This window comes from Sinohyriopsis cumingii, chromosome 3 (assembly GCF_028554795.1).
Source record: "Sinohyriopsis cumingii isolate HCF-2022 chromosome 3, ASM2855479v2, whole genome shotgun sequence".
NCBI lineage: Eukaryota > Metazoa > Mollusca > Bivalvia > Unionida > Unionidae > Sinohyriopsis > Sinohyriopsis cumingii.
The window spans coordinates 107,077,492-107,100,004 of NC_142963.1; the positions used below are offsets into that span (position 1 = coordinate 107,077,492).

At 35.4% G+C, this 22,513-nt stretch overlaps 1 protein-coding gene across 4 annotated transcripts in view; it reads right to left on the reverse strand.

Moving 5' to 3' along the window:
• LOC149803493 (SH2 domain-containing protein 4B-like) overlaps positions 1-9,510 on the reverse strand; it is a 70,006-nt gene extending 60,496 nt beyond the window's left edge. Inside the window, exons 1-2 of one of the 4 annotated variants that reach the window (XM_089953218.1) lie at positions 9,192-9,510; positions 7,214-7,293 (exon numbers count right to left, since the gene is read on the reverse strand). The gene's annotated coding sequence lies outside the window, so the exon portion shown is untranslated. The remainder of the gene's footprint in view (positions 1-7,213; positions 7,294-9,191) is intronic. The other 3 variants (XM_089953217.1, XM_089953222.1, XM_089953221.1) reach the window with 3 other exon arrangements.
• Between the last annotated feature and the right edge of the window lie 13,003 nt (positions 9,511-22,513).

Consider the following 22,513-nt stretch of genomic DNA (forward strand, 5'->3'; position numbering starts at 1 on the left):
AATGGGGCAGGAATAGCTGCCTACTTATAACTAGCTGGATCACTTTAATAGCACAAATAAGACGTTCATTTGAGTGGAGGCCATGAATGTTCTATGATTGGCATTATTCACTTGTGACAGAGTTAAGTACCCATATTTTTTACATTTTCTTCCAACCCTGAAAAGCAGAGTAAGAGAAGAGCAGAGCAAAAGCTGAGTTGATACACTGTAACATAAGCAATTTACGTTCATCACATGTAATAACATAAAGTTCAAAAATAAATGATCTATGCCAATAGCAAACAACCAGCATCAATGTTTCAGGTTATAAATTTTACAGACAAATAAGGGTATAAACCTCTTACTTTTCCAGTGCTATTGGGACTATCTGAAATATCCTGGGCAATGGTCTTGGCTTGTCCGCTATATTTTGCACCAGCTCTTTTACACATTGCCACCCTCGCTATGGTGGAGAAACATTTATATTTTCCTGCCTGAAGCATCATATATAAACTGGGGTAACTCCTGGCCAGAATGGAGCCTGAACCCAGGACTACCAACACGAGCTGAGTGCTCCAGCTCCCTAACCATCTGAGCCACTATCCTTCTTTCAGTCCACTACAAAATCATTTTCAAAAGTAACTTAATCTGTGATGGTGTGTATCGAAGCACAAATACATGTACTTGAATGGCTGCTTCTGGATCAGTGATATCGGTCGCTTCAATGGTAGCCTGCAAGACCTTTGAAATGCTCAATTATTTCTGACACTTTCTTACAAGTAATTCCAGTCCTCCACAGTCCATTCAGAAAAATGAATATATATACAGTAACAGGAGTCCCTCAAAAGGACTGACTCCACAAGATGTCCATTTTCCTCCTTTTGCTCTTTCTAATTGTTGAGTACTGAAATCATCTCCGATACTGATAAACTCCTGCACACCAAAATTTGGTAACTATTCTCTTACACGCTTGACTTAACATGTTCAAATCATAAGTGCAGTATACATATTTTGTCATGGCCTTTTGATCTTGAACCTGATATCATGGTTAGAATATCACTGATTTTATCTCAGATACTTTAAAAATATACCCACATGACAAGTTTGGTTTGATCAAACAATAATATTTTCTTTTAAAGCCAAAGTTATTGAACTGGCATCATTCAGAACTCTTTGTAGGATTTTGAACTGGAAGTCCAGGCCAACACTTCAACCAAAAAAAATGTGAATGTCCAATATAACGAAAACTGGTGACAATCTGACATGAGTCCATCGAGGAGACAAATGCTTTAATGGCAGAAATGAATTTTGATTATTTCAAGGTACCAGTAAGACAGTTTCTTTCTTTTAAACTATTTCTAGTATTCTTCAGCAATACAAGATTCTCAAATAGCTGCTGTGATGGACATATTGGATGTCCAATTGGCACCTTTTTCATTAAGGACCAAACATCATTAGAGCTCTTTTGGTTAAAACTCATTTGAAATATGTCCCTATTTCCCAACCCTGCCAATTCCATGGTGACAATTTTATCCCACTGATAACCAGCATTTCCACTAGGGTTGTGCTGCTACTGGGACCTGTTATCGGCAAGGATGAAAGAAGTTGGTACAAGACCACATTTTACTGGTACAAATGCTAATCAGCCAATCTCATTAATGCATAGTGTATCACTTACACAGAGTGTAAAAACTTATGTTGTAATCAATTCTTTCGAGTAAGAAAATGAAATTAATGGGTTTCTGACATTTGCAGGAGCTGCATTTGTAATGGACAGCATCCTAAGTCAACACCATACACTATAGTTTGTTCCACACAGCATTGTGATTTTTATTCTATCTGTGACTCAGTAAAATATCAAGTCAGCATCATTAAATGTAGCTAAAAGTACTTAATTCATTTCACATTAAGTATTTAAAATGAATTAGGTACTTTTAGCTACATTTAAAGACACTGACTTGCAAATCTATCAAATTATTGATGGAATATAATTTGCAATGCTGTGTGTAACAAACTATAGCGTAATCCCATTCCAGTATCGTAACTGTCAGTCAGCAACTTAATCCACAAACAATTAACAACTATGGTTCAGAGTTCACTTATAAAGTAAAAAGTTAAAGTGTTTCCATGCACTGCATAAAATGTTTAGTTTTAGTGGCTTGGTGTGGGTGAAAGATTTCAACTTCAGCTTGACTAGATCACATGACATACAGTCATCTATAAAAAGAAACTGCCAAAACACATGGTTATTAATTTGTTTTTAACAAACGCAAATAAAAGGCACCAATGGTATACAAAAACTTGAACTCCATGACAATAAAATTTCAGAACTCAAGAGATCAGTGGTGGTTTTCAAGTACTGGTGCAACTGATCTAGTGTCAACACTGATACATGGAATTGAAATGAGTAACTGCCCATTGTTTCCTAATCTGTTTGCAGTAGTTTGTTTATTTCTTCATATGTGTGAATCTGAAATATGTTCCACAGAAGATGAGAAAGCCTTTGACAAGCAATCCATTTCAATTAGAAAGTTATGTTCGTCTTCATCTGCAAAACTTGTAGTGGAAACTGGCATAGATTTATCATTAGTAACTTTCTCTGAAAAAAAGTATGAACTTATCAATCGCTCTGCCATGATTACAGATCCTTCAATGCCAATGGAATGAAGAAGAAAGTGACTACTTGGATTAATGTATACGAAACAGAAAGAGGAGTACATTAATTTATATTGTTTCATCTTGAATCAATTATGAAATCCTTGCAATCCATCAAACAGAAAAGTCAACACTCCCTCTAGTGCTGTGTTGTTGCTGACAACCAATCTCAGATTTGGCAGGGATATGGGACTACAACCTTATGAAAAGAGTAAGTTGGCTTCTTACATACTTTGATGTGTTTACAACTTAAAACACATTTTACAGTTTGTTGGTACATTAATACCGACAGCCTCGTCTTTCATCGATACAGAGGTAAATTTTATTGGTATAAAACAGCATATACTGGTATTACATAACCTATGCTGGTAACATATATCAGCATAAAGACATTCCAGATTTGTTCCCCATGTGTGAGTTAAGTACTTTACTGATCGTTTAATAACGACATTACACAAAGTTTCTTTGTTGCTTTGTATTATGTCTAGTTGCATCGAATTTGCAGCTGCACTTTTAGTGTCATACAGAGAAATATTCACATTCAATTCAGATAGGTAGTTATTGTTTGTTCAAGTCCAAAGCAAAACAATAATCACCAATTAGAGCTAACTGTGACACATTCGCTGCATGACACACTGGAAGGATTGGCATCCAAACTAGGTAATTTTAGATACTAAGCAACAGAGAAACTTTGCCCAGAAGTGACTATTAAATGACAGTTAAAGTACTTAAATCGAAAGCAGGGAACAAGTTTTTAAATTTTAAATTTTAAATTTTCCCCTTTTATGCTGATACATATAATCAGTGACTATATGTAACCTGTGACTAAACTTGACGATTGGAATAAAAAATTAGCACAGAATCTGTAGGAGGCAATATAAAAAAACACGAGTGTTATAGTCACCTTGTTAAACTGTTGAAGGAGAGTGGGTGCTGTCCACTACTTTTATTTTCACTGGCAAAAACAAGTGTCTGTTGCCATGGCAGTTGTTTTGCATCTGCATGAGGCACAATATGAAGGAACTGGTTGTTAATCATCTCCACTACCCCACCCAGACTTGTTCTAGACAAGTTTTCCTTTGCAAAAGGAAACTGCATTTTTATTTAAGTTTTCAAGATACTAACTTCCAAATTTAAGTGATGAAATGAAATTGGAAATCAGATGTTTTAAAACACTCATGCAGAGGAAAACAAAGGTCATGGTGACCAAGATGAGTTCTACACCTGATCAAATGGAGCAGCCTGAAATGGTATTAAATCTCTGACACCTACCAGTTAGTCTGTTTGGAAGCACTTATTATATCTTGTCAAAAAAAAGAATGACAAGAACAGATGACAAGTCTATGTTTGTCTGTATTCTGCTAAAAGAAATGCAACCAATATGTCAACCCATTATAAACTAAAATACAACCAATATGTCAACCCATTATAAACTAAAATACAACCAATATGTCAACACATAAAAAACCAAAATACAACCAATATGTCAACACATAAAAAACCAAAATACAACCAATATGTCAACACATAAAAAAAACAAAATTCAACCAATATGTCAACACATAAAAAACCACAATACAACCAATATGTCAACACATGAAAAACCAAAATACAACCAATATGTCAACACATAAAAAACCACAATACAACCAATATGTCAACACATGAAAAACCAAAATACAACCAATATGTCAACACATGAAAAACCAACATACAACCAATATGTCAACACATAAAAAACCACAATACAACCAATATGTCAACACATGAAAAACCAAAATACAACCAATATGTCAACACATGAAAAACCAACATACAACCAATATGTCAACACATGAAAAACCAAAATGCAACCAATATGTCAACACATAAAAAACTAAAATACAACCAATATGTCAACACATAAAAAACCAAAATGCAACCAATATGTCAACACATTATAAACTAAAATACAACCAATATGTCAACACATTATAAACTAAAATACAACCAATATGTCAACACATTATAAACCAAAATACAACCAATATGTCAACCCATAAAAAACTAAAATACAACCAATATGTCAACACATGAAAAACCAAAATGCAACCAATATGTCAACACATAAAAAACCAAAATACAACTAATATGTCAACACATGAAAAACCAAAATGCAACCAATATGTCAACACATAAAAAACTAAAATACAACCAATATGTCAACCCATAAAAAACCAAAATACAACCAATATGTCAACACATTATAAACCAAAATACAACCAATATGTCAACCCATAAAAAACTAAAATACAACCAATATGTCAACACATGAAAAACCAAAATGCAACCAATATGTCAACACATAAAAAACCAAAATACAACTAATATGTCAACACATAAAAAACCAAAATACAACCAATATGTCAACACATAAAAAACCAAAATACAACCAATATGTCAACACATTATAAACCAAAATACAACCAATATGTCAACCCATAAAAAACCAAAATACAACCAATATGTCAACCCATAAAAAACCAAAATACAACCAATATGTCAACACATAAAAAACTAAAATACAACCAATATGTCAACACATGAAAAACCAAAATGCAACCAATATGTCAACACATAAAAAACCAAAATACAACTAATATGTCAACACATAAAAAACCAAAATACAACCAATATGTCAACCCATAAAAAACCAAAATACAACCAATATGTCAACACATGAAAAACCAAAATACAACCAATATGTCAACACATAAAAAACCAAAATACAACCAATATGTCAAGACATAAAAAAACAAAATACAACCAATATGTCAACACATAAAAAACTACATACAGATCTTCTGAAGATTAGTGTTTGATACAAGTGTCAATAATAATTGTACAGTAGGCTGTGTAGTGTAAATCGTATCGATACATGGCAGTAGTGTCTTGTTTCACCTGTAAACATGACTTGAGCAGCTGAATAGTATCAGTCTTTCCAGTCACATGGATTTAATACTCGGATTTGAATCCTCAAATAAGCATCACCCTCTATAACGAATCCTCAAATAAGCATCACCCTCTATAAAGAATCCACAAATAAGCATCACCCTCTATAACGAATCCTCAAATAAGCATCACCCTCTATAAAGAATCCTCAAATAAGCATCACCCTCTATAAAGAATCCTCAAATAAGCATCACCCTCTATAAAGAATCCTCAAATAAGCATTACCCACTATAAAGAATCCTCAAATAAGCCTCACCCTCTATAAAGAATCCTCAAATAAGCATTACCCTCTATAAAGAATCTTCAAATAAGCATCACCCTCTATAAAGAATCCTCAAATAAACATTACCCTCTATAAAGAATCCTCAAATAAGCATTACCCTCTATAAAGAATTTATTTTGAAAGTCAGAGTTTACTTTTTTTTCTTCCTGAACACTGCTTTCTTTGGAAATCAATGCAGCAGTGTTATTTGTAAAGATTTTATTAATAGTAATTATAGCTCATGTGCTATCAATTATTGCCCAATCTAATCAAAATCAGTAAGACAGGGTTGTGCACATTTGATCAAATTCGATATGCTCAGGGCAAGCTGTCTGGTGAACCTGCTTCTGGGGAATTAAACCTGATCAAAAATGAGCAACAAAAATGTCATAACTAAAGTGAGGAAAATAACACTGTAAAATAAAATGTAGATGTTTTAATGAATTGCATTATATTTATCTTACAAATATAGAACTTTTGTTTACAATTTATGTTTGTTTGGACCCTAAAAACCAAATGATGATAATTAAAGTTATAAAAGATATATCTTGGTACTATACATAGATAGATAGATGAAGGGGGGAAGGGTTAGAATGCATATATAGTCAGAAGAACAAAGACAGACATATACATGTATGAAATAGGCAGAGGAATGGATAGATTGATAAGTGTCTTGGATCTGAGAAAAATGGTTACATAGAAAGATCGTAAACTGAACAATTTAACAATCAAAAATATAAATGCATTAACTTAAGTTTTAATCATCATTTGATATATTAACATTTTTTATCATGTTTTCATTTAAAAATCAATTGATAATTCAGCTTTTTGTATCCATTCAGTAAGAAAACATTGTAAATCTCTCTCCATCACTGAATTATTGTGATGCCAGTGAATTTACACATTGCTTTTTGGGGAGAGAATTTTGTCCACTAACATGTCCATTTCCACTTCATCCAATTTTGAAGTAGGTGACATCCATGTAAACAGTCTTTAACAAGCTGGCTTTTGAGAATGATTTCAGAAGATGCATTTTCATCCATTTAATTACTGAATTAATAATTATAATTATGTATCAGTCTAATGTAATAATTGGGTAAACAATTTATGACAAACACCAACATTTTCCTATTTGTCAAATCTTGATTAATAGTGTAGTAAATATTCACTATAGCATGTCTGTACAAGAAAATGTGAGACTGACAATGACATTGACCACAAGATGGAAATGACAGATTTCAAAAGTATATACTGTAGTGATAGATGAAAGAAACTAGGGTCTGTTACGTGACTGAAGAATGTGGCACATATACTTGTGAAACATACATGCCAACTCTCCTGGATTGTCCGGTAGTCTTTTGATTTTGGCTCCAATATTCTGATCACAGATTTGATGTCAAAAACTCCTGAAAGTCACAAATATGCCAAGCATAGGTATTTCAAGCTAAAACAACATCTGCCAAGCATACGTATTTCAAGCTAGAACAAACTTCAACTGACTGTTTACAACTATCATAATGTGTCAATCAAGTTGTTATCAACATAACAACCATAAATTCGTTGCACACAACATGCACTGAGGTATTTATTGTACACATGCAAGTTGTTTTATTCATCAATATTTCAATATCAACTAATGTGTCATGTATAGCATGCAACAGTTCTTGAACTATTTGGAAATATACAACTTTTGGTACCATGTTGAAGTGTACACTAACAAATTCAAAAGGAAATTATGCCATCGATAAAAAAAGAAATAAGACTTGCAAGTTCAGCAGTGCTTGGAAATACAAATTTAAAAGTGTGAAGCTTAGTGAAATTAACAAGTAAGAAAATTAATAAAGTTTAGTTAATCTATTTTTGGTTAACATGTGCACTTTCATGCTTAAATTTATGAGAAAAATAGCGGTTATGCTAATCGACCTGATTTGGACCCAATCTCCCCAATTTTGAACACTAATTTCTCTGATTTTATCTGAGAAAACTTGGCATGTACGGCGAAAGAAAAGTGCTAAAAGTGTACTGCAGTGTGATTATACCATATAAAATTAAAAGAGCATAAGCATTACTAACAGAATATGACCTCGGTCGGTCTAATTTTTTGGGACTTGCCCATAGGCAATTACCTTTGAAACTCTAGTTTCCCCAAACCAAATTAGAGCTTGTCCCTGGTGTCAGGAAAGCATATTTGTAAAGCCCTGACTGAGATATTTCTGTCAGACATTGAAAATGATTTTCTGATTCTTTGGCAATGAGTACACTTAATTCAGTTTTAACTATAGCAATCATTCATCTTTATTTTCTTCGCTCTTTTTATGCACCATTTGGGTTGCATGGGGGAATCTTTCTTATGCAAAAGTTTTTTTTTTTTTAAAAAGGATAATTGGCACACGGGCAGTCTAGAATGACTGTGATTGGTCAAAATCATTTCTCATTGATATTACTTTATGATGCTGTGCCAAATGTTAATTGTGGAGAATGCAGGGCTCCTGCAACAAATTTTTAAAAAATAAACAGATCTGAGACTTTTTCCATACCAAAACTAAAAATATCCCGATGTTCAGAAGAGTTCTGAATCAGTATACTAAAATTTGTCCTAAATGCAAAGGATTAGTCTCGTTACCATTTTCCAACTAAGACACATGTAATAATAAAAAAACATAAGACAATTTAGTCATTTTTCAATTTTCCAGACATTATTAAGACCTGGAAAAGCAATTTTAAAATTTTGACCATTTTCAGAATTCCAACCTATGCACCATGGATTTTGGTGTATGCTGTACAAAAAATGAAGACTTACTGAGTTATTCGAGTTAAGAATGTCATGATTCACGCTCACAATACACTAGTCAGTGTTTTCCAGCACAGTTTCCTGGAATGGATTTTAAATTCCATTATCATGTCAATAATATCACCCTTTCTTCAACAATCACATTCTGCATTATTCAGTAATAAAGATCCATACAACTAAAGGTTATTCACGACAGTCAACAAATCAGTGTTTTGGAATCAGGACAGTATGCTTTGGTAGTAAGAAAAGTGTAGCTACGATGTCGTAGCCTCAGCTTGATTTGTTGCCCACGAGGTAGGAGATGGGGTACTAATATTAGTACATGTACTAAGAAAAGCGCTGCTGTCGGCAGACTGGTCAGTGTTTTGGTACGATAGGTGACCATCTTAAGGTCAAAGCCAGGTCAAACAAACGTACAATGAACGAAAAAGAGTTCCATACTCCAAAAGATCTTTCTAGTGGATTATAATCCACCATAAAAGGTTAAAACATATTATTAATTAAACAACTTACACTCAAGTGTCTAAACAGCGTGATATCAGGTTCGTTGGTTCGCTATCTTCCTCATACTAAGTGTAGACGTATAACAGCATTCACTATGAAGTTGAAAACCTTACTTCCTGTAGCTCAACTACTCTTCCTGGATCTATAGATTTCCAATTGTCATTTCATGACAAAACATGTCCTCTTTAGAATATGTGATCTTTTTATATACGATCTACTGCACATTTGCGAACACTGCAGTTTCTTCCTTATTCCCACAACCCGGAAAGTTATTTGATCTCCCTCTTACTTTTACCTTTAGTACAATATCAGACTGCTTTTCTCCTTAAACGGGCACCTGTTCAGGTTGTACGCGAAAGGTAACAATTACAGAGAGAGCACGTCATTACTTGAGTGAAACGAAACTATTCGAACCTTTCGGAAATTCCCAAGCGAATGTTATTATTCTCATATGAGTGATCTGATTGAGAACATAAAACCGTCTTATCATCTTATCACCATGGAAAGTTTTGACCAATTAGCGGTTTTACGCTGCGTTATATGGTCAGGTGACTCGTCATTGTGGACAAGCAATGCGATTGCTGGAATGTGTAATTGAAAGAACAAAAAAAAAAATCAAATAATATTTAATTACCTCTGGTAATCAGGTAAAAGGAGATGCCATCAGTTTTTACTTTCTTTCTTTCCTTTATTTGTTTGCAACTTTCGCCTTTATAGTATTTCATCTTCACGTTAGTGTAACGGGGGCAATTATTCACAAAACATGTGGGTGACGGGTGAAGGAAGGGAGTTGACAGCTGATATGAAACGGTTTTTTTTTTCTCAGCAAGTAGGGCCGACACTAAAGAATCGTTTCGGACCCCACGAACACTCGTGCTGCCACTGAACAGGCACTTTCATTTATGTGTTAAAGATTGTAACATTGTTATAGCTGGTAACAGGCTGATTCGGACCAGGCTTATTCGGTCCAAATTACGGGTTGATTCGGACCATATTTCTGGCTAATTCGGACCAGATTTTTGTTTCGTCTGAGATTTAAATGTGACACTTACATTTGTTTAAGACGACTTATAAAAATGACTGCATTTTATTAGTTTAGAGTTCCGAAACCAGGAAAGAAAATGAATCTTACTGGATACGACGCCTTAGATGTTGTTGTTGTAGGGTTTAATGCCATTTTTCAGCACACGATAGGCTATAAATGGCGGCCAGTATTAATGGTGGAGGAAGAACCCGGGAAAACCCCATAAAGAACCACCGACCCACGAGAAGCTACTAGCAAGCTTTCTCACATACCTACATTGGCTGAATTTGAGACTCGAACCCACGCAGACAGAGGTGAGATGGCAGAGATCCGTAACGGAGAGCGCTTTAAACCATTCGGCCACTTGGGGCCCATTGAAACCAAGCGGTTTAAACCAAGAAGACTAGAAAAAGAGAGCCATGCACAAATACAACACTTTTCTTTTAAATAATTCTCTAAATTTGATTAATAGCCTATAATTACTACTATAACAATGAAATATCCTGGATATAATTTGCGCTTACATAAATTTACATAAAATAACCTGGCGTAATGGCTCATCGATTTCAAGGTCAATAAAAATATTTTCCAGTATCCGCAACAAGTTGAAATAAACTAGTTGAGACAATATAAATTTTAATGTTAAATTCCTGTAGAAACAGCCATGTCAAGTTTTGCATACATAACCGTTTTTCTGTTTTATTTGTTTGTCTTGTCTATGTTTTGTATTTTGAAAAAGACTCATTAAGAGTCGAAAGGGCTCAGGCAAGTTAGATTCTAGTTTTGCACTGTTCGTTGTCAGTTTATTGCATATATATATATATATATATATATATATATATATATATATATATATATATATATATATATATATATATATATATATATTATTTTGGTTTAAAAAATCTAAATGCTATAGTTAATATGGAGTTTGTTCTGATTTTGGTTAGAAATTTACTAACAACTGTCTTACGTAAATTTAAAAGCCGAATATCAACTTTTTATATTCTCTTAATATGTCTGCAAAAACAGTAATAACTACTAAATTAAATAATGTGTGTATTACACGGTTTGTCTTATAATAATTCACATGGTCCGAATCAGCCCGTCATCTGGTCCGAATCAGCCCGTAATGTGGGCCGAATAAGCCCGTCATTTGGGCCGAATCGGCTATGGTCCGAATCAGCCACGGTCCGAATCAGCCAGCATTCTTTCAGCTGATAACGTATTTTCTGTTTTGGAAATGTCTATTCGTACCACGGCCGTCTACCGAATTTTTCAAGGACTATTCGCTGGGAGGCTATGTACCCACTGTAGCGATAGATGGTCCGCACTAAATACAATAGGGACGGGTTTGAAATACTCTGAAGGATCTTGCATGTTGTCATCCAATGAAATCAGGGCTCGTAATACATGAGTATCGGTTTTGGGGATAGACCGATCTTCAGAGGGGGTGAAGTGGGGTTAGGAGTCCAAGCCTATAATGTATTTGTTACAGAATTGGATCCCTCAAGCCATCATATAGGGGTCCCGAGTTGCCAAGTGATCTAAAGCGATCAACGTTACGGATCACTGCCATTTCACCTCTGTCTGTGTGTGTTCGAGTCTCTGGCTCGACCAATGTGGGTACGCGAGAAAGCTTGCCGGTAGCTTCTCGTGGGTCAGTGGTTCTTTCTGGGGTTTCCTCGGATTCTTTCTCCACCACTTGTACTTACGATCATGCTAAATTCACAATGATTGTTTTTGTGTTTATATGGCTTTGGATCCATTCTCATTGTTTTGTATAGTTTGAACTCTTTTATATAGGCGGAAATAAAGACTATTCATTCCTTCATTCGAGGCAGAGAAATTTATTTCTTTACCTGAAGTGATTGGGAAAGGGGGACTTAGAAGGATTTATTAAGAAAATCTGAGTTCGAAAAGCATAAATATATCTTAAAATTAAAATTGGAAAGTCAAATCAGGTCAAAAGTCACCAAAACATCATAAGGCTTATGACACAATCAATGTATCAAGCTATACAATTTGGTATGGTCCGGTTCCTTTCTTTTTTTTTTTTATGCTATCTGGCTGACAAGAAAGTGCAACGGAAGATCGGACTGCACAAGACATAATCATTCACGTAAGATGAATACTAGTGCGACACGTATTTTCCTTTGGGCTCCAAACATCTTAGCAGCAAAACGCAAAAAAAAGTTACTTTACCCTACATTACTGACAAAGGAAGGAAATTGTTACTATTGACACAGAGGAGATAAAGACACTGTCCACATATTTATACATGAATGACTTTCTTTTCAAAACTACACCACCGATCATGTCCCAGACGTGGACATATGGTTGTTGTTGTGGGGTTTAACGCCATTTTTCAGCACACGATAGGCTATACATGGCGGCCAGTATTAATGGTGGGGGAGGAAGAACCCGGGAAAACCCAGGAAGAACCACCGACCCACGAAAAGCTACTGGCAAGCTTTCTCTCATACCCACATGGCTGAATCCGAGACTCGAACCGGTGCAGACGAGGTGAGATGGCAGTGATCACTAACGGAGAGCGATTTAGACCACTCGGCCACTCGGGGCCCCTGAACATGTGGTAAAGTATTGTTTAATTATAATCATTACTAATGAACGAGCTGTAGCCGTAGGAATAAACATTCTTGTGACCTGGAATGTTATCTAAATATACAGTTAGATGAAAACTTAACAGTGCAGTAACATCCTACGGAAGAAAACAAAGAAGTAGAAAACTTGAAGCAGAAGGATTATATAAAAACTTGGATGTGAAGAACGCGGCATGAATATGGGTGTGTTTGATTTGGATTTTGAACGTAGCTTTAGTTTTTCAGTCATATGAACTGCCATATATATATATATATATATATATATATATATATATATATATATATATATATATATATATATATATATATATATATATATATATATAATAGTGAGGACTTTGTCTAGTTGTCTAGCACCTAATCTTTGGAAGCTCTGAGCGCTTTACAACATTAGACAACACCTGTAACATTAAAAAAACCCACATATAATGATATGATTACAAAAACAAACACCATGAAATTAGAAAACATAAAAATCATGCTGAAAATATTTAAGGTAGGAAACATTATTAGGTCTTTAAGTTTGTTCTTGCAGTCGAAATAAGTGAGTTTTAAGAGATCTCTTGAATGTGATCAGTGTGTCTTTGTGTCTAAGTTCAGGGGACAATTCATTCCACGTTGCTGGGCCCTGTTATGCAAAAGAACGCTGTCCATATGACTTTGTTTTCGTAGTGGAAATAATGTGTATACGATTGTCAGAAGAGGAGCGTAAGTATCTTGCTGATGTGTACACATGGGTGAGGTCTGATAGGTATGTTGGACTATAGTCCGACAGTGAAACGTAGCACAGAGAACAAATTTTGTGTTTGATTCTGGATCGAATGGATAGCCAGTGTAGGGTACGGAGCAGCGGGGAGGTGTGCTCTGATCGTGGTACTCTAAGTATGATCCGAGCAGCTGTGTTTTGAACTTTTTGAAGTTTCTGGAGTAGATATTGAGATGAACCAGACAGAATTGAGTTACAATAGTCCAGTCTTGAAAGTACTAATGAACACACAAGTGTTTTAGTGGCTTCAACTGAAATATATTTGCGAATGGAGCTGATGCGTCTCAGCTCAAGATATGCAGCCTTGCATATGTACATGACATGTTGGTGCAATGTGAGAGTACTGTCCAGAGTAACACCTAGGTTTCGTACTGATTGTGTGAATTTGATGTTGATGTTGCTGATATTTATTGTTTGAAGTAAAGGATGTGAATGAGAAAGTCTTTTTGTTGTGATCTGAATGGCCTCGGTTTTATCATCATTCGTCTGCAGCTTGGTACATGTCATCCGTGATTTTACACCAGAAATGCACCTCTCTACACCTTGGATGGTAGCATCAACTTCAGTTGGGTGGCTAGATTTGTATATTTGAGTGTCACCAGCGTACAATTGGCGGGACACTGGATGATGATATATGACACTTGAGAGCCGCTGAGTGTATAGAATGAAGAGAACATGTCCAAGAACAGACCCCTGTGGAACACCACAACATAGATTAACTGGGTTGGAGTGTATTTCATTTGCAGACACAATTTGTGTCCTGTTGACCTAGTAGGACTTGAACCACAGTAAGGCTGTATCATGAATGCCAAATACATGCCGGAGACGGTGAAGTAAGTAGAACATAGACTATTGTGTCAAATGCTGCAGACAAATCAAGGAAGGCGAGGACTGTAATCTTTCCGCCTTCCAAAGCAGAGAGAATTTCATTAACTACTTTTAGTAGAGTAGTGTCAGGACTGTGGCAAGGGCGATATGCAAATTGTACATTGCTAAAAAGACTATTTGAATTCAGATGAGATACAAGCTGGGATAGAACAACAACCTTCTCTAAGATTTTTTATATGAATAGGAGATTAGAAACTGGGCGGTAGTTCATTAAATCGTTATGGTCTAGTGTTGGTTTCTTCAGCAGAGGCTCTACAATGGCAGTTTTAAAAAATGAAAGGGAATTCTCCGGAAGAGAGAGAGAGATATTAATAACATCAGTTAGTGAAGGCAATACTGGATATGAGCACTCAAGCAGCATTGATGTTGGAATTTGATCAAATTCACATGACTTTGGTGCACCCTTCATCACGATTGTGCGTACGAAATCCATAGAGACAGGTTCAAATGCTGCTAATGGTTGCCGCTCAAATTCTGTATCCCAACTGTATGGCGACGACGAGTCAATTGAAATTGTGGTGTCAAGCTTATCTCTAACGGTTTGTACTTTGTCACGGAAGAAATTTGCAAAAATGTCCGGAAGGTCGACTGGAGAGAAGGTTGTTGGAAGTGGTGTTAATTTGTTCCTTGACATTAGCTTGTTAGTAATCTCGAAGAGCTCTTTGCAGCTGGAACTTTCCATGATCTTAGTAGTGAAGTGGACTGATTTCGCTGCATGGACTATATTTGTGACATTCTTCTTAGCGGCTTCATAGATTTGCTTATGAATAGTGAGTCTGGTAAAAAGCCAAAGCCACTCAGCTTTACGACGGTCTCTTTTAGCAGTGCGAAGCTGGTCCCTAACACTGCTATACCATGGAGAACACTTTTGAATTGATACTCTGCACTTGGTAGCTGGGGCATGTTTGTCGAGCAATGAACGCAGGCAGTCATCGAGTTGTTCTGCTGTAGGAGGTAAGCAAGTTGTAAGGTTTGCTTGGATGTCATGCACTAGTTTGGTTCTATTTATGATATTGAGGTTTCTCTTAGCAGCAGATGAAGGATGAAGGTTAGGGACTAATACGTCAAGATAGGATATAATGCAGAGGTGATCTGATGCAAGTGCATGGGATACCAGGAAGGACCGTAGAATGTTATCATCAGGTCTATGAAGAAGACTGAATCTCTCTTTTTGGAGCAGTTTCCGAATCTCCTGGAGTATGGAAATTCGATAGGTGGCAACCTGATTATTCTCGGAGATTTCAACTTTCACTTTGACTGTCCCGGAAACCCAAACACATTAAAACTCCTAGAATCCATTATTGTTTTCAACCTCAAACAGTAACCAACCCACCCATAAACATGGTCACATTTTAGACTGGTCAGCTTGTTTTTTCTACTAGGAGGAGGGCAGTATAGGCAGAAAAAATGGACTGACCTTTGCTCCAGTATGAGTGTGGTTTGGACTAGTTCAAACGACGTGTGGTCGAAATTGAATGTTGTGGTGTGTTTAAGACGTTTGATCATGGAGTTCTTTGTGATGACAGCAATTCCACCTCCGCAAGAGTTAGGGGGTAACGACTTGATGGAGTAACCAGTGGGTGTTAGATCCGCGCACTTGGGCTCATCGCCTGATGTTTTTATCCATGTTTCTGTCAGGAAAAAGACGTCGATATTCTGGTCGTTGATAAAATTAGCTATTTCTGTGCGCTTTTCCGGTGGTCCTACTGATTGGGCATTGAATAATGCAATACGCAGAGGTATATATAAGACATAACACAAAATTGCAGTATTGTAACAACAAACTTAACAAAATCAGTAATAAATCTTGGCAGTGGCAATGCTGGAACACATAATGTACATTCTGTCCACATAGAAAATGCAAACACAGAATACTGCAACATAGAATATACATCGTATACTAATAGAAAATAGATTCATAAACTTATGACGGTCCCCCCCCCCGCTTCGAAATGATCCACAAGTAAGAGGTGGGAACAACAAGAGGCTAAGCTATCAGGGTGTTTCGCGAAGGACGAAAACCGACTGAATAACTCACCTACATAATATTATTTATTTAATTTTCTTTTTCTCTCAGTATATTTATTTTGCAATCGTTCTCTAGCTATTTCATATCGGGTTTTATATCTGAAATTTCGTAATTGTGAGAATCCTGGCTAATTTTTATCATGAAGTTTCAATATAACCGAATCATTCATTTTTATAAGAAAGAATTTACATCCTGGCATAGGATATTCTCTGATACATACAATCTTGCACATTCATTATCTTATATGTAATATATATACTTTAAAATATTAATGTTATCAGAGGCGCGTTTGTGAGACGTAAAAACGGTTCTATCATGAAATTCGGCGCCCTTGTTTGAAATGTCATTAACCCTTGTATGTTTGGCGAAACTTATAAATATTATGCATTGAGTTTCGTCAAAAGTCTCAGATTAACAAAATAATTAATATATCTTTGAAATCTCTGGCTAAATGTTGAATAGATATATGTTATAATGGGCAAGGTAAGAATATCCGATAACGAAACGGGCATTTTGTTATTCGGAAATAATATTTACCGAGGTTATCAGACGCTATTAATCAGATAGAAATATCAGAATGGACAAATAAATGTTAAATGTTGACATCGACTCAACACTGTATATCCTTGCGAGTGAGGAAAGTATGAGAAAAGTACCGAAATTACGATATATATATATATATATATATATATATATATATATATATATATATATATATGTATATGTATATATGTATGTATGTATGTGTACTTTCCTCAGTGACAAAACACACATGAGATGATTTATTCTGTTATCAACAAATGATCAGAATGATGAAATGATCATTCTATCATGATATATAAATTTATTATCACAACGTATTTTCCTCATCGAATATACAAAACCATTTGTTAACACTACATACATGAAATTTTCATATCTCGGAATGTTTGTCGGTTATCGAAATATCATCCCCTCCGTAAAATCCTTGACATCCTGATTCTATATTTATCCAGATATCGTTGTCCAAATAATCTGATTTAGGCCAGACAGGATAGGTTAGTGTATAATCACTTCAGTTGGTATTTTCATTATCGTTTGATGTTAACAACGCGCAGAATCCCTTGTATATCAATTTGATTCTTTCTAACACATTCCTTACTGTTAATTTTAATTTTTTAATTCCATGTTAGGAAATATAATGTGCCAATTTCTGATGATATTACCATATTTAACTAGTTGATCTTTATCCTGTATCATAACTTCCACACGCATTTTAAGATCCTCACGAGATATCATTACTGAGGTTTTGCTAAGATCTTTATCCTGAACAACATCAGGTAAATTCAACATCGTTAGAAAATCTCTTATCAGATTAATCTTCTCACGAGGACTTATTTTATCAAATCTAAACATTTTGTTATATATCGCCTTACCGTTATTAAATTTATCAACAATAATCTGTTTGGTATTGTGGGGTGGGAGTATTAACGCCATTTTATTCGACCGTGTACTTAACTGTAGTAAAACTCGTTCATGTTCCGTAGGCATTCAACACCGATTATTTCAGTAATTGGTATCATGTTTTAGAATTTGATTTTACATACCTATAAAGGTATTTATTTGGATCTTCACGCTTCCATATTCCTATGGAAGATCATTATTTACACGCCCCGAAAAGTACATAGAGCAAAATCAATGATAAAGTATGTCGACATTTTTGGACGAAATCAGTCTAAAGATGTGAACCAGTACAATCCGGACTGAATATCGTGCGCAGTGATATTACAGTGAAAGCTACGCATGTTGATAAACAAGCTCGTACTACTCTATTTAGTGACGATTAGACTCGACGTGCTCTTGTCTTAATAGTTTAGTACCTGGTCACCAATGCAAAAGTCCATAGCTATAGATAATTTTCGTCTGGAAGTTTCTTGACGACAGTTTAGTGCAGAGCATTCAATAGCCTGGAGGTTAAACAAAATTATTATTATATTTTTAAGTAATAATTTATATTTATTTTAGATGAACAAATGTGCATACACGACCAGTATGAATTTTACTATAGGCGTGGCTTGTCATTTTATTCGGAACAGTCAAGTTGGAGAGTTTGAAATAAGTCAACGCCTAAGACATCCGCCGGTCTGAAATTATTACCAAGTCGTCGATAAATATGAACAAGTCGAGCGCGCGCGCGCGCGTGTTTGTGTGTGATTTTGTGTGATTTGGATTGTTAACGTAGCTTTAACAATTTTTCAGCCATATCGCTACGATGTCTGCAGTGTGGCAGTTTATAGTGATGTCTAGCACTGGTGCATCATGCCGCAGACATGTAGCATGTCCCGCACAGTCACATTATCCAGACACCAGGTTGTTGTTGTTGTTGTTCTTGGGTTTAACGCTGTTTTTCAGCACAAGACAGGCTATACATGGCGGCCAGTATAACTGGTGGAGGATGAATCCTGGAAAACCCAAGGAAGAACCACCGACCCACGAGAAGCTACTGGCAGGCTTTCCCACGTGTCCACGCTAGCCGAGCCTTGGACTCGAACCCACGCAGACACAGGTGAGATGGCAGTGATCCGGAACGGTGAGCGCTTTAGACCACTCGGCCACTCGGGGCCCCCGACACCAGGTAGACCAGTCCTAACACTAACTTCTTAATGCTGAACGCCAAGCAAGGCAGCTGTTAGTACCATTATTACAAGCCTTTGGTATGACTCGGCCGGGGATCGAACCCACGACTTCCTGCGTCTGAGGCGGACGCTCTAACCACTAGGCCACCGGAGCGGTCAACAAGTCGAGCGATAGACTAAGGTGCGGCAAAAATTCATTTCACGAAAATATGAAATAAGTGCTAAAGAATTCGTATTTGCTTGCTTTATTTATTTATAAAATGAAGATATTCCTTTTTAACTGAAAGATAATGACAAAACACATCGACTAATGCATTTATAATATGAATTTTCGTAACATGTTGGTATTCAACCAGTCAGTACATAAAACAGTATGTGAAATGACTTGCCAAAAGAAGAAATAAATATTAAAGAACGTATAATTGCATATGATCTATAAATAGAAGCTTACGTACGTCTTGACTGTTGCTAATAATATACTTATTAGTAAATATGTTTACAAGATTTGGCCTTTTTCTTATTGGACAGGTGGGTCAGATGGTATCTTAGAAGAATTAAGTTAACTGCTATTGGATGGATTACATCTTGTGAGTTCTTCTATGATGTTGTGCATTTGTGTTGTATCACGTAAGCAAGTAGCAACAGGATGCTTATTTTAGTTTTTATGGGTGTACATAAGTAGCTTGGACTGGGCAGTTTTCTTATTCTTACTTCTTGTGTTCTTGTTGTAACATCAGGTCTGCAGACGTATTTTATAATGTATTTACATATTGTCATTCAAAAAACAAGTCTGCAAACTTTCAAAAGGGACACAAGAATTAAGGATGATTCCAAAATAGGAACGAAACTGATTGATCAGTTATCTCCTTAGATGCACCTGCTATTACGACTATATTTAACTAAATGCATCACGTGACCATTCTTACTACTCAGTTTATTTCGAAATTGTCTATTCATGTGACATAACCCAACCAATGGGAAGTTACTGAATTCTTCAAGAACCGTCCAAACCCCATGAGCCAATGAGAAATTAACTTAAAGTATTCATTAAATCTTATTATTAGGCTAGTATTAATGTCAGCACTTACTTATGCATTTATTAATATATCCTGTGTAATTGTATGCTCTTAACAGACCCTGTCACGTAGGCAAAATCGAACTAAAGATAATCTGTCAAATTTACAGCGATGAATAAGAATTACAAACATTAGACACAAATCATGTACAAGGAGTTAAAAAATATAGGTATACATAACACTTGTCCCAAATAACACTGAACAAGACAACGGAATATCGCCTCTATGTTTACTTTATACCTCAAATAGCAGCAGGTCATAAACTATCCCCAACCATAACAAATAATACAAGATTTGAATTTCAGAATGTTCCTTCAAACAATATGCATTTGTTCTAAAGTTCTAAGTTCATAAATCGTCATTAGATTTAAAAAATCTATCCTTAATGTGAACATCACAAATTTTCCTAAAGTATTACTATATACAAAAATATGTATTTAAAAAAAATGATCATTACCTATTTACATACGATGTTAATGTAAAATACAAAATTCATTTGCGATAAAACAACAGAAATATTTAAAGTTGCTTCTGCTTTTCTACACAATAATTTTAACAGGTAAATTTTAATGCGACTGGTTTACATAAATGTGAAAGCAGATTTATTTTTAATTGAAACGAATAGTTTCAATATTCCATTTCTTAGCTGTTTGAATGGGTTGTTATACAGTGTAACAAGGGGAACCTATGTGACATGTTCACTTGAGGAATGATAACAACAGTGTACGTATAAGAGATATGCGTGTCATTCGTAAAAATACCGTACATTTTCTTTTCATCGGTTAATCAGATAGTCATTAAAGAATATTCCAAGAGGTCATCGCAATTTAACTGGCGTTTGCAACTATAGCTCTTGGTACGAGATGTGACCTGAGGCAAGTAAAGAGAGTAATACATTCAGGTCTTCGATCTGTTCCTGGAAGATATTGTAGTGAGCATCATCTGAACAGTGGAGAGATATAATGATTACAAATAGTGTGGTACAAGACTTGACTTAAGACAGGGGAGTTACATATGCATTATAACTAATGTGGAACAAGACAAAGCATGGAATAGATGACATGGAACCGACGAGATAGGTGCATGTTGGCTGCCTTTTGATATGTCCATTCAACATTATAGGTTGGTTTAAATTTTATTTTTATTTTTTAAGGCTGAAAAGCAAACTTTCTGATTATATATTGTTGTTGTTGGGAGAGGGGTTATATTATTATATTTTTCAAGCTGATAATAAGTCAGGGTATATGTATAGATGCCATGTATTAAGCATGTCATAATATGCATGATTAGTTGTTTATGTTCACATTTTCCTTTCACTATGATTTTTTCTTTATGAATATTTAAGGCAAGAAAGATGTTATTTGCTCTAATAGTTATTGGATGGATGTTGTTTTAATCTCATCGGTAATTCCAACAATATGCAGTTTTCGGCCAAATTTAAAATAAAATATAATTCTTTCTGTTGTGAGCATGGCAATAATGAGTAAAAATCCATAAGTTATTAATAATAGCATTCTCTTTTTTCCATTTTTTTCTTCAGAGTCTACACTACACAAGAGACTGGCCATGCATGTAGAGTTGGTTCCAGAACCGAAGCTAAATTGTACAAAAATGCTTCAGACGTATTACAAAGATAATGCCAGTACCATCAAGGATTGGCATGTCATAGTGAAGTACCAACAATCTACTATTATGGGATGTTTATATTAGGGTATTTCAATGTGAAGTACCAACGGACTACTATTCTGCAATGCTGCGACATACGTGTTAAGTTTCAGTCATACATTATACCAACTATCCTAAAATTGCCATCTCTGGAGCAGAGAAAGTGAGCCATGATTGCGGTTGAAGACGTTGCAGGATACTTTCATAGACAAGTCACATACTTAGATACAGAAACCTTGATGTCTGGAAAACAGTTCCAGAAGTTAAAGTCTTTTTGGAGCTATGATTACATACAATATAAATAATAACAACGACTGACTTAATTCAAGTGTCAGCTTTCCCATTAGCCATTTACTTTATATTACTATATCGTGAATATTGCTGGACCACTTCCATACCACTGCGTGAAAACAAAATTACCATATCGTGTAAGGGATCATCTCTCAAGTTGAACGACTGAACTAGTTTATATATATACTTTTCCAGATTTTCCTATTTCAAAACAAATATCATTTTTCTAGAATCGCCCACAACTGTTGTTTACATAACAAAACAGCAGACCCAGTTCATCTCACAGGAACTACTGCTGGTATGTGGTTTATATTTATAGACTTAAATCCCTGTTTGTTTCACTACAGGTAGAA